This window comes from Drosophila mojavensis, unplaced genomic scaffold, assembly GCF_018153725.1.
Source record: "Drosophila mojavensis isolate 15081-1352.22 unplaced genomic scaffold, ASM1815372v1 contig_136, whole genome shotgun sequence".
NCBI lineage: Eukaryota > Metazoa > Arthropoda > Insecta > Diptera > Drosophilidae > Drosophila > Drosophila mojavensis.
The window spans coordinates 7,442,800-7,456,404 of record NW_025318667.1 but is presented as its reverse complement, the minus strand read 5'-3'; the positions used below and the strand labels follow the sequence as shown (position 1 = coordinate 7,456,404).

At 37.4% G+C, this 13,605-nt stretch overlaps 1 protein-coding gene across 1 annotated transcript in view; it reads left to right on the top strand.

Moving 5' to 3' along the window:
- Positions 1-2,548: 2,548 nt before the first annotated feature.
- The window catches only part of LOC6586138, a 31,462-nt gene continuing 20,405 nt past the window's right edge, over positions 2,549-13,605 (top strand). Inside the window, exon 1 of the mRNA XM_044009834.1 lies at positions 2,549-2,858. The gene's annotated coding sequence lies outside the window, so the exon portion shown is untranslated. The remainder of the gene's footprint in view (positions 2,859-13,605) is intronic.

Sequence of the window (13,605 nt, the reverse complement as noted above, 5' to 3'; positions counted from 1 at the left end):
GCAGGGATTTATTCCTAAAAAATTGACCTGGTCGTATTCGTCCAATTCATTGTCAACGTCTTCTGTCTCGGTTTCTGCGATCGCTTGGTATTCGCTATTGTCCTGCTCGTATTCTGTATCTTCTGTTCCTAGGTGGTTAACTCTTTTGCTGTTTCGGTCCTGTGAACCGTGCGCTACCGCTGTTTGGTCGTTTGTTTGCCTGTCCCTGGTTATTGTAGTTTTCGTATTGAGTGCGTCGTTGTTGATTTGGCCACTGAGTCTGTTTCGAGAAGGTCGCGTTTTGTTGGTGTTGCGTAGCCTGTCTGAAGCGAGAAGATGAGTCAACGTCCATTGGTTCTACCTGTTCTTGTCGTGGTGAGAATTCTGGTCTTTTGTAGTGTGGGCTTTTTCCTGGTTGGTTGTGTTTTGGGTCTTGAGCTAGAGTCTTGTCTCTGACTTGCTGTCTTTGTTCGATCTTCTGCGCTTTTTCTTCTATACTGCGGGCGAAATTTGTGGCGAACATATAACGTTCATGATTTGACTCAACTTCTTGAGCCAATGCCAATGCAGAGGGAAGATCAATTGGTCTAGCTGAGAATAGGACATCACTTAAGGCCTTCCTGGTTCCTGAGATGAATACTCGCAGGGCGTCTGCTCTATATTTCTCATTTAGCGAAGAGGCAACGGTGGTGTCGTAGGTCATGATTGTCTTATTTATAAGTAAAGTCAGTTTCTTTTCTACCTCGTCGTAGTACTGCAGTAGTGTCAAATTTCCTTGGCGGAGTGTTGACATCTCCTGTTCAATTAAGTATATCGGTCGTTTGTCGGAGTACGTGAAATCTAACCGATTTATAATGGCCTTAAAATTTAGAGGAGTGTCGAAAGAAGAGAGTACCATATCAGCAGCGTTCTTAATTTTGTTTCTTAATATTCCCAAAGCTTGATAATGCTTTGAGCTACCATCGTATTTCTCATATACCTTGTATGCGATATGCGCAGCCTTTCTCCAAGATACATAAGTTTCGCTTTTTCCTTCAAAGTCCGGGAGGGACTTCATGATGTCAAGGGTTTCGTTGCAAATAACACCTATTTTGATTTCTGCCTCCTTGAAAGTTTCTACCTCGGGTGCGCTAACCTGTACTGAATTTATACGTTGTTCAATTTCGTTTAATTTTCTATCAAAGCTATCTTTTTGAGCAGCTAAAGCGCTTGCGACTGCGCCTTCTACTATAGCTTTTAATTGATCTGAATTCAAAGCCATTTTTAAATTTTCTGTGTTGTAAATTTTTCGAAAATTTGTTATTAAATCTTGTATTTCACTATCACTCATAGGGCAAGTAAAGACAGGGAATTTTGCGTGCTGCGTTTTTTGTTATTAATAATTAATATTTAAAGGTTGAAATTGTATTTTTATTTGTTTTTACTCCTTAATTTCTTTTTTTTGCAATGAACACTCTACTCACATGTTCTTATATTATGTTAGTAGACTGTATGTTGTGTGTTTCTTCGCTGATGAGCCGCTTCGTGGTGGGTGTCTTCGCTGCGTACTGCTTCGTCTAATGCTGCTTTCTTTTTTTCTTTTTTCGTTTTGGTTATGCGTTTTAGTTGTCTTGCTGTTTTTTTTTTTGCACTTGTGGGGTATTTATCTCACTGAATGCTTGTTTTAATCGAAGTTTTAATTTCGTTTTTTTTTTTTTTTTTTTTTTGTTTTTTGGGTTCGTTTCGGTTGGGCGCCAATTAAGCTTTTTTGCTGTAGTTGTTAGATGTTAGTGTGCGGTGTTGCACAAAATGAGTAGACTTCAATAATCCCGTGGCGACGACCGACGTTCTTTATTATCAAAAATCAACTAAAGTACAGTGACATAAATTCTTATATCCAAAGCTAGCCCTAAACCCTGATTATGCTGACATTGCATATTTACGCGAGGCATCGCATTACTTCGGGCAACAACATTGTTGCGCGTTGGAGCCACTGCTGCTGTTGTGCAATATCCGCTGGGAACGGCTACATTCATGCTGACGGCGCGTGATCAATCTGAACATTTATGTTTTGCTGGTCGATTGTGTTAACTTATATATGCATTCGTGTGCGTGTGTGTGTGCGCGCGTGTGGGTGCAGCTGTGCTTAACAAAAACAGAACTTAAGATTTGAGCTTGTTTTGGTGCACCCATAGAGAGAAAAAAAAAAAAACAAAAACAAATTCTAATAATAAAAAATCAACATTAATTTTACAGCTAGCCAAGAACAACAACAACAACTACAACAAACAAACAACAACAAGCACATTATCATAAACATAAACAAAAAAAAACATAATTATAATTTTATATAATTATAATTATGATGTGATCAGAATTTTAACAGCAACAAACCAACAACAACAAAAGGTGCTAACAACAACAACAACAACAACAAAGAAGTAGAAGAAACAGAGCTGACAACGAAGTATTAACGAAATACAAAAACAAAAACAAACACCTAATAATACTTAGTTAATATAGAAGAAGAAGAAGAAGCTAAACAAAAAATGCTCAACATTTGCAACAACAACAACAACAATCGCACACATACATATGCCCAACAGTGTGCGTGTGTGTTTGGCATGTGCATGTATGTGTGTGTGTGTGAGTGTGAGTGTGTGTAACGATGTTCAACAACTAAACGAGTTAACTAACTTAACAAACACATCAAGCAAATTGATCAAAACAACAACAACAACGAAAACACAAAAAGCAAACAACTTTAACAGCAACTTCAACTCCACCAATAACAACAACAACACCAATTACAACTGAAACAACAGCTACAACAACTGTTCCAAGAGTATTAACTAAGAAAGGAGTTAACAAAAGCAGAAAGAATTAAACTCAGCATTCAGGTAAGTTCTTATTTTGGCTTAAACGCATTATCTTAAGATAATAAGAAACTATCTATTGTATAGTTGTATGTCATATAGTAAATACTTGGTATATATTTTCTAGATTTATATAAGTTCGACAGATTTTTATATAGATTTTAAGTGTTACATGGCGTATGCTCGATAAAGACTTCCTTTGACATTTTTGATACAGATATCTCTTCCTCTCTCTCTCTCTCTGTCTCACTCTACTTTTAAAGTGACTACGATATATACATGCTTATATGTACGTATGTATATATCATATGCAATGGATAATTGATATAGATGTGCATATCTATGTATGTATGTATAATCATCATACATGCTATAGTACTAATATTTCTTTGAAGGATCTATTTGCAATGCATATCCTTAATATGAAAAAAAAATTTTTAAATTAAATTTAATTAATTTCTTACCGAATGTCTAGGCATTTTTTTTATTGAAAATAATACCAAAATATTTGTAAAAAGAAATATGATATATGAGACATTATAACAAGTGAATACTACTCATAGACAATATGTTGTTAGCTATCTTCAGTTATATCAAAGACTTAAAGAAATTTGAGTAGATTTACTAGTAGAACAAACTAAATTAAGGATTGCAAAGTCAAAACTGTTAATGAGTATATACATATAAGGGGCTATATCTATATTTATATAATGTGCTACATATAAACTCTATATAAATAATTTTCATATACTTTTTATATACTTATACTAATTAAATATAGAATAAGTTATATGTAAACCCTTTATATAATGGGTAACACATTATGGTTATACATGTATTATGAGTTATACATATATGTATACTCTTGAGGGCATTTAAAGTTCATTGCAGCTCGTAGCTATATTATGTACATATATAAAAAATATATATTTTTTATATAGACTATATGTTTGCTTATCTCTCTGTAAGCTCTTAAATCATAGAATTTAATAATATTATTAATATATATGTAAAAGAAATCAACACAATCTTATTTATGTATATTGATGATTCTCACTGCCTTTTTAAGCAGATCTTGAGAATTACTTGAGTTATAGCAACGAAATTTAGTTTATTATAATGAGTACGCCGAGTTGAAGTTATATATACAGACTTTTGATAGCATATACATATATATGTATGTATATGTATGAGATGTTGTTGAAAATGGGAAATCAGGGTATAATGGTTTTGTTGTTAGCATTAGATTTGTTCACTAAGTTTATCATCTTCACTCAATAAATCTCTCGCTTTCTATATATACACTATATGTATCTCTCTCTATATCTATAAATATCTTTAAGAACCAAACTTCCATCTGGACAATGCTGAAATTAATTGGAAATCTGCTAAGAACTGAGATCCGTCTCTCAATATCTTTAACACCTTGTATTACCAGAGGTTGGTAAAAATACAGAAATTAAATATAGAAAGAGTTTTGCTGCTCTGCAGTGAAAACAAAGTTTAAAGAAATGAAAGTCCTTGAAATACTTTTGACCAGCTGCGCTGAGCAAAGTCGTTTATCTATATTTATATAGTATATATATATATATATTTATCTTTGTGTGTGTGTTTGTGTTTGTGTTTTGCTGTCAAGAATTTCGATATTTGCCAGTTGTCTTAATATTTACATTAACATCTCGCGCTCTTTGCCTTTTGTCAAATCGCATAGCTCTAAATAGTGAAAAGGAGAAGAAATAGTGAGAGAGAGAGGGAGATGGTGAATTGGCATAGGTATGCCTATGTATATTTATCGGTATATTGGTATATATAATCGCCTGTTCGTGAGCTGTAAACACTGGCATTGTAAATTTACACCATGCTTATAATTAGCTATAGAACAGAACAGCCAGTTGACTTTTTTCCTTTTATTATATGCTATTGTCAGGCATATAGTATATGTCTGTGTTCAGATATATATACCTATATTTATATATATATATATATATATATATATATATATTCATGCTGCAACTTCATAAGGTACTCGCACACACACACACACACACACAGCTTCTGCTCAAGTGTTAACAAAAAGTCTGTAAGGCTTTACTTCTCTCTGTCTCTCGCTCTCTGTTTGTCTTAAGCGCCCTCTCTTTCTCTCTCTCTCTCTCTTTCTCACACTCTCTTGGCTCTGCGTCTCGTTACGGCTGCTGGCAGTCGCTGATTTGCCTATGCTTGATTGCCAGCAATAATTGTCGCTCAGGCGTTGACGCTTGACGCCAACTTCAGGGCCCACCAATGCCTCAATGCACCTGCAGCTGCAGCCAAGCCAACAACAACAACAACAACAACAACTACTACAGCTTTGACAATACAGTTTGCTCTGTCGCCACCGCAGAGTTGTGGCCACAAAAACAAAATAAATAAATATTGACAAATTGCTGATAAATCATTTATTATATTGAGCCGCGTTTGCTAGTCTCTTAGATATACATTTAAAGATATATACACACACACATATATGTACATATAATTCGTGACTAAAACCAATTGAACTTTTGCACACAAAAAAAGAAAAAAAAAATAAAAGAAAAAGAAAAACGATTGGATTTGCGCATAGATATACTAAATATATTGAAAACCTGGCCTTTATATATGTATATATAAAGATAGATATTATTTTATATATTAAGCTTTATTAGTATATACTTATATGTATATGATATATTGTATGTATAGACTTCATACATATAAGCTTAGTTTTCTTCATAAACAAATTCTACATAATTGGAAATTCCATATGAAAGTCTAAGTTCAGTTTCATAGTTATAGCTCCTTCAGGACTAACTATAAACGTTTTCGATTCCAAGACTTAAATTCTTGAAATTAATCTATATGTTAATAATTGCTACCTAAATGATGATTTATATTAATGATGATTATATATATACATATATACCATATTGCTCATATTTTCAAGTATTTGCCTAAAGGTGCTAAATTTTTTTAGGCTCAAAGATATCATAAAATATATCATATCAGCAATTTCGCTTTAGTAACAATGGTAATAGTTTCATTTCTATATATGGTTCTCTATGGGTTGTTGTTTCCTTTACTTCATGAGGGATACCTCTTTCTCTTCTCATTCTTATTCATCAACTCCTTATTCTTTAATTTCTTATTGTTATTCATCTTATTTTTCTTCATTTCCTTCTTATTTTTAATTTTCATCATAATATTTTTTTCCTCATCTTTTTTTTCTTCTTCTTTTACTTTACTCTTCGTTATCATCTTCTATTTTTTTCGTGTCTCTTCCTCTTTCTCGTCCCCTTCCTCTTATTCCTTCATATCTCTATCTATTTTCTATACTAAACATATCCTCACATATGTTTTCCATATATTCTATTAACGATTCTTAGACACCTTTCTCTCTCTCTCTCTTCTTCTCTCTGGCTTACTCTCATTGCTGTGTCGTGTTGCAGTTTCAGCTCCAGTCAGCTGCAGTGGCTCTGCTGCCTGTGCCTATTTATTAACATATTTCGTCATGAATTAGCAGTTGAGTTATAATGAGGTGGAAAGCAATTCCGGTTCCAGAGAGAGAAAATGAGATATTCCCTTTTTGCTTGGACGTAAGCGATATCTCCTATATTATCCATTGCCCTCGGCTTCGTCCTCGTCCAGGACGATAATCGTTTTGCACGCTCTCCAGTTGCACAGTCCCTTGCTTTGCCTCCTCTTCCTTCCGCCCCGCCCCGACCCGCCCCGCCCTTCCCTCTTGCTGGGGACGGACATTCACATGCCGACATGTCGTCGTCGTCGTCGTCGTTGTCGTTGTTGCTGCTGCTGCTGCTCAGCGCCAGCTCTCATAATCCGTTGCCTTTGCAATAATTGCAGTGTCGCCGCTGTTGCCCCTGCACAGTGGTACAAAAGCGCTAAAAAGGCGCAGAAAGTGAATAACATTTAAGGTTAGTGCAATATGCAATAAAAGAGTAAGTTACCAGAAAAAGTAGTGGAAGTAATAGAACAAGGAGAACTTGTAAAAAGAATAACAAACAATTTTTGAAATAATATAGGAAAGAGAATAAGAAGGAATACTAATGAAATGAGAAGAAATATATGAAGATGGAGAAATTTAAAAGAATAATCAGTCAAATAAGTAGAACAAAATAGTGAGTGCGAAGTAGAATAAATCTAATAAAATGAAGAACCTGAGATGAAGAAGAATAAGAACAGAAAAAAGTGTTTTCTAGCCAGCAGAAAGAAAGAAATAGTCGAAGAATTTAAAGTAAATAAAGAAAAATATATGAAATAATATAAGAGAAAAGGAAAAAGAAATAGAAGTAGGAGCAAAAGAAGTAGAAGGGGAAGGACTATAAGATAAACGAGATACGGAAGAAAGATGTATTTTTGATTCTATTTATACTCTGATATTAATATTCAGCTTTTTCATTATTTTGCATATGAAATTTCAATATGATTTGTTGTGTTGTTTGTTTTAAACATATCAAGTATACACATGTTATATGAAGTATACGTATAATATGTACGTATATATATTCAAGTACTATATATTCTATTATATAATTATGTACTAACTATAATCAGTAAACATGCAAAAACTAAAAGCTAGATGGGAGCTCGCCAAGGGGAGAACTAGAGAAATTGATTGAGCTAGAATATGATAGAAGTATTTCCAATAGCTATCAAATCAAACAATAATAAGTACAATCAAGGGGCCTAAGGAAAGCTCTACAAAATAATTTACATACATATATCAATAAATATGTAAATATATATAATAACCCATCAGTTCATCATCTTTAACTCAGCTGAATGAAATCAAATGAATATTTTTTTTGTATTTTTTTTTTTTTTTATTTATTTATAGAATTTCTCTTATCCTTTAAAAAATCTTGACGTTCCTAAATACAGCAACAGAAATCAGCTCAAGCTCAGCTAAGCTAACTTCAGCACAGCTCCAATTTAAATATATTTTGAATAATATTGTATTATTTTTTTATTTATATTTTATTGTAATTATTATTATTTAAATTTTTGGAATAACATTTCCTAGGTTCTATTTCAAGTTCTTAAGCTGGCAAACGCACGAACTGCCAATTTGTGACACGAGATTGAGTTGGCAAATTAAGAGACTTAATGGGCGAGTGCTTAGGCTAGCTACGATAATAACCTCCCCCCTCCCTCCACACACACTTTTGAATAATTTGCTGAAACATGCATATGTTTTTGTGTCCTAATTGCAAGGGTTTCGCACCACGGTGCGTTGGCACAGCAAGTCACCAACCAGATGTTCAATCCCATGTACAGGCCAATGTTGTTGTTGTTGTTGCTGTTGTTGTTATTATTATTATTGCCTGTACCTTGGCCGATGCGATCCGATGCGATCCCGTCGAACGGTCGCGACTGCAGATGAAGACGACAATTCGGAGCTTATGTGTCAGGTGCGCGAATGAAACAATTTATTGCTGTTGCTGTTTTTGTTGTTGTTGTTGCAGTTGTTGTTGCTGCTTTGTTGTGGCTGGCTTTAAATTGAATTTTCCCGCAAAGCTCTGTGCACAATTCGCCAATTTCAAAGTCTTTGCGCTTGCTTTGCTCTTTGCAAGTCATAAACAAGCGAGTGTAGATGGGAGAGGGAGAGGGAGCGAGACAGCGATATGCGTTAAATTGGCCTAAAATAAGGATCAGCAGCAGGCATACAATTTCAGTTGGCCCTTCTGCTGGCCAACACGTGCGCCATCTGTTGGCCGGAAGTGGCACTGCTGCGCCTTTAGCAACACTCGATTGATTGTGATTCGTACAGCGTGTCGTATGCGTAATGCCTCAATGTCTCAACCAAAACAAAAACACAAACAACAACAAAAGACAGCAATATTAATTCATGCATATATGTGTGTGTGCGTGTGTGTGTGCTGTCAGCCTCTAGCTGTCTCTGTGTCCCGGACCTGAATGCTCTGGCATCTCGTCAAATCGCAATCACAAAATGCTATCGCCGATCGCCGTTCCCCCCGCAGCCCCCCAGCTACCACCCTGCGCAGGCAGCTGGGGTCGCGGTTCAAGGTAGTCGATCCGCATACACAAAGCAACGAGTGCGAATGCAATTGCAGAAGCAGAAATACAAATACGAATACAAATACATATATACACAGACGCAGACACAGATACAGATACAGTTACTGTTGCTCTTGCTGTTGCTGTTGCCTTAAAGCCACTCACAGTCTTTAATCGTCAGGCCTGAAATAATAAGCAACATCAAATTGCTCGCTTTTTCAGCGAGGGGGCAACGCACAGCTTCAGCCTGACTACACACACACACACACACACACACATAGCTGTGCGTACATAATTCATGCACAGCATTTTTCTTTTTTTTTCATACAAAATCAATTCAGAGTCACAGTCAAAGTCACGAGGCCGTGAGAGATTGGCAAAGTCTCCATCTCCATCTCCATCTCCATCTCCATCTTCATCGCCATCTCCATCGCCATCGCCATCTGTGTCTCCATTTGTATCTCCATCTATGCATATTGGTCTTTTGACGCAGCTCAGCTCTGGCAAGGTCAATTAGAAACCAAAAATATAATTACCCAATCACAATTATTAATAAACATTTAGCCGCACTACAATGGAAGATATTTTGTTCAAGCTCTTGATTTTCTATGCGTATACCCTGTGAATGCCAGTTGCTACAGGGTATGCGCTAGCTGTGCTTCAGCTGCGTGCTGCAATCGGTTTGTTCTGGCCATGCCAAACGATTAACTGAAGACTTTCAATTGCCAAATGTGAAATGCTAATCAAAGCTTTGCCGGCATTAGCAGCCTTAACGTGTTCTTCGGCTTTTCTTTTTTGGCACTCTGCCAACACACACACATGCAGCATCTCTCTGTGTGTGTGTGTAGAATGTGCAATTGGCTTTTGCTTGGTCTGTTATGACTCTATAAATGCTTGGCTAATGGGAGGCAGCGTCCGCGTCTCTAGCTGGGCGTGCGGCAACAATTGGTTGCACCAAAAAGCTGCCACAAACTGAGCGATCGGAAGCGCAGAACTAATTGGGAAATAATTTACAGCCAGCAGGCATGAAATTCCTAGGGTATTATTAAATTTAAATAGCCAGCAATTGAGAAAAGATTATGTATCTATGTCTATCTATATCTATATCTATATCTATATCTATATCTATATCTATATCTATATCTATATCTATATCTATATCTATATCTATATCTATATCTATATCTATATCTATATCTATATCTATATCTATATCTATATCTATATCTATATCTATATCTATATCTATATCTATATCTATATCTATATCTATATCTATATCTATATCTATATCTATATCTATATCTATATCTATATCTATATCTATATCTATATCTATATCTATATCTATATCTATATCTATATCTATATCTATATCTATATCTATATCTATATCTATATCTATATCTATATCTATATCTATATCTATATCTATATCTATATCTATATCTATATCTATATCTATATCTATATCTATATCTATATCTATATCTATATCTATATCTATGTCTATACATAGACCTCATTGCAGTAGATGCTCTTCAGGTACCTCTCGCCATCTCCCTCTCCTTCTGTTTCTTTCTCTCCCCTCTTTTCCTCTCTTGTTGTTTGTTTTGTTTGTTATGTTGGCTTCGACTGTTTGTTGCTTTTAGCTGTTGTTGCGGCGTCTTGAAAGCTTAAAGGTTTTGTAAGTTTTTGGCTAATTTGTGACATGCGCGACCTTAATGGCTTCTTTTCACATCGTAAACTGCGTTTAATTGCTCCACAAAAAGCAAATCAACTTCAGCTGCTTCTTGGCTCTCAGCCAAGCTCCGGCTGACGTTGACAATTCTCTGGGCGGCCGTCTGATGGCTGGCTGGGAAACTGTAGATAGAGACATGAGCCGGGTTCAAATGTAAATTAATTATGCATTTTTTTGATGTCTGAGAAATGTGTGTTTTTTTTTCTTCTGATTTTCTGTCTCTTTTTGTTGTTGTTTTCTTCTCTCTTGTTTGGCTTGATGTAGTCGTCATGGTACGCGCTCATCAGCTTTCCAAGTAACCCAAGCTGGGGGCTAAGTAATATGCTTTTATATTCAAATTATCACGCATGCCAAACAGGGCAAATGTTGTTAAAGAAAGCCAACAACATCTGCCTCTCTCTCACACACTACCCCGCTCTCTCTCTCTCTCTGTCTCTCGTGTCTCGGCATCGCCTAAGTTTTAACGAGCTGCGCTGATGATGGCCGCGGGGCAAACTTTATGTTTATGTTTTGGTCCAAATAAGATTTTCGATTGGTTTTGCCGGCCTGCAATTAGTCGCTGGAAATAGATCCGGGCGAGCAGAGCGAGTGAGCGAGAGAGCGGGTGAGTGAGTGAGTGAGTGAGCGAGCGAGTCTCAAGGTCGAGCGTTGGGGCCGCTTTAATGAGCATCGGGTGACATCCAGTGTCACACAATTAAACTCGTATTTATTGATGAACTGGGACATTTTTGTAATAGCCAGCGATTTCCTGGCCCCCAGGCCGGTGCTCCAGAGCTGTTTGCAGCGCCTGTAATTGAGCTCACGCTGGCAGCTGTAAGCTAATGACAAGCCCGGTCCAAGCATGCCGAGCGGGCACGCATCCAGCATCGATAGTCGCCAACTTGCCGCCGTGCCATGTCGCGTCGATGCGATTCATTTCGGGATCCCCTTTGGTTTCATTTTTTTTTTTTTTTTTTTTTATTATTATTTTTATTTTTATTTTTGCCATGATCTGGCCGGCACTTTGCACCATTATCTGCTGCAATTGCCACGCCGCATGGGTTGGTCGCAAACACGCAACGCCAGCTCGCTCCCTGCCCTCCAGCTGGCACTGCCTCTCTCACTCTCTCTCTCCCGTCTCTCTCTCTCTCTCTCTCTCTCTCTCTCTCTCTCTCTCTTTCTCTGTGGTTATGGCCATGGCCATCGTGCTGATATGTTGATTAGTCAATGTTCTTAGTGGCGCAGTCGGGCTTCTGCTCGACTTGACTCGAGTCGACTCGACTCAACTTGGCTCGATTTGGATCGGCTCGGTGTGGGGGGCACTCGTCATAACTGGCAGCAGTTGGCGCTGTGCTGCAGAGCCGAAGACAACATTAACAACGGGATGACAATGCATTCCTACACAGTCATCCGTCTCCCCCTCATCCCACAGTCCTCCAAATGTGCTTTCGATCATTATTATTATTATTTCATCTTCTTCTTCATCTTTTTCTTTGACTGGTGAGAGTTGTTTGCATGCGGACCTCGATCGGGCATGCCTAATGAAAGTATCGGGATTAAGCTTTAGTTGATAGTTTAGCCAAGCATTGCTAAAGAGGCTCGGAAGATGCTCCAACGGAGTTTAAAGTACAGTGAAGCTAAAGAAAAGGTCAACATTGGAGTTAGCATGGATAGAGATGCATTTTGTTATGATAAAGCAGTCAATGTCTAATAAAAGTCCATCGATTATAAACTGCATGTTAAAGTACAAGTTAAATTTTGAGGGAATGTAAAAAAGTTATAATTGCATAAGTATAGTTCGAATGTCTATAGAATAGATAAATAGAAATTTTATATTTATAGCCAATAATGCCATACAAATTGAAGTCAGCTAAGATCTTCTTAGATGACAGAAACCTAGCGGCTGCAAGTGCATGTCAAAGTACATGCTAAACTTGCAAGTAGCTTGAAAACATGTTACTTGCATAAACATAGTTCTAAATTCTGCTTAACGCTTAAATTCATATTTTAAAATTAAGCCTAATGTCAAAGTGAATGTTAAACTTGTCATGAGCATGAGTCAAAACAAATTTAGATCACATTATGCCATCCTATTTCACTATTTCAGCCATACAGTTAAGACAAATACAACACCTGCAAATACATGCTAAACTACTTGGTAAAGTACATGTTAAACTTACAATAAACATGAGTTAGAAGCACATGATTTCATTAATTTGAGGCCAGCAAAGCAGTTCATAAAGTAAATTTAGCACTTAAAAGTGCATGTTAACGTACATGTTAAGCTTACAATGAAGAGCATGAGTAAATGGATCCATCTACTTGTTACTATCGCATTGTGGCTCAAACAATTATGCAGCCTGAACTAATTTAGGTTTAAGAACTTGATACTTCGATGTGTGTGCTCAGCGAACATCAAGTGGCAGACATCAATGGACATCTAATTTCGCTCTATTGCTCAGGCAATGAAGCTGGCTTGGGATGAGCTTGGGATAGCCGAAGAAGATCAGCAAGATCAGCAGCAGCAGCTTCAACCAATTACAAGAGCAACAACAACTGCGCTAAGCACGCACACAAGGCTTCCCGATTGACAGCGGAACGAAGATGACGAACCGGGAATGGGGCTTGGCTTCGGTGGCTTGGTGGCTTCGGTGGCTTGGTGGTTCGGTGGTTGGCTGCACGTTTTCGCACTGCCCTTTGGTTAATATTTACACCTCTGAGAGACGAATCCATCAAAATATGGCAACTCGTTATATAGCTAATGCTAGTGGGGCCTGTCGTGGACTGTGCGGTGCGAGTGGAGCGGGTGGGGCGGTTGGGGCGAGTCGGCCAAGACCTGTGGCCAGTGGATCACGATTGCGGTTGCGAATGCCAGAAACGGCAGCCTGTTGACGGCGGCTCGTGATGAAGCACGCAAAGGGGGTGGGGTCGGTTATTGGGCTTTAAGCTAGAGCTGCAGCGCTTCAGCGGGTGACGGGCTGTGGGTGGGGGTCTAGGCGG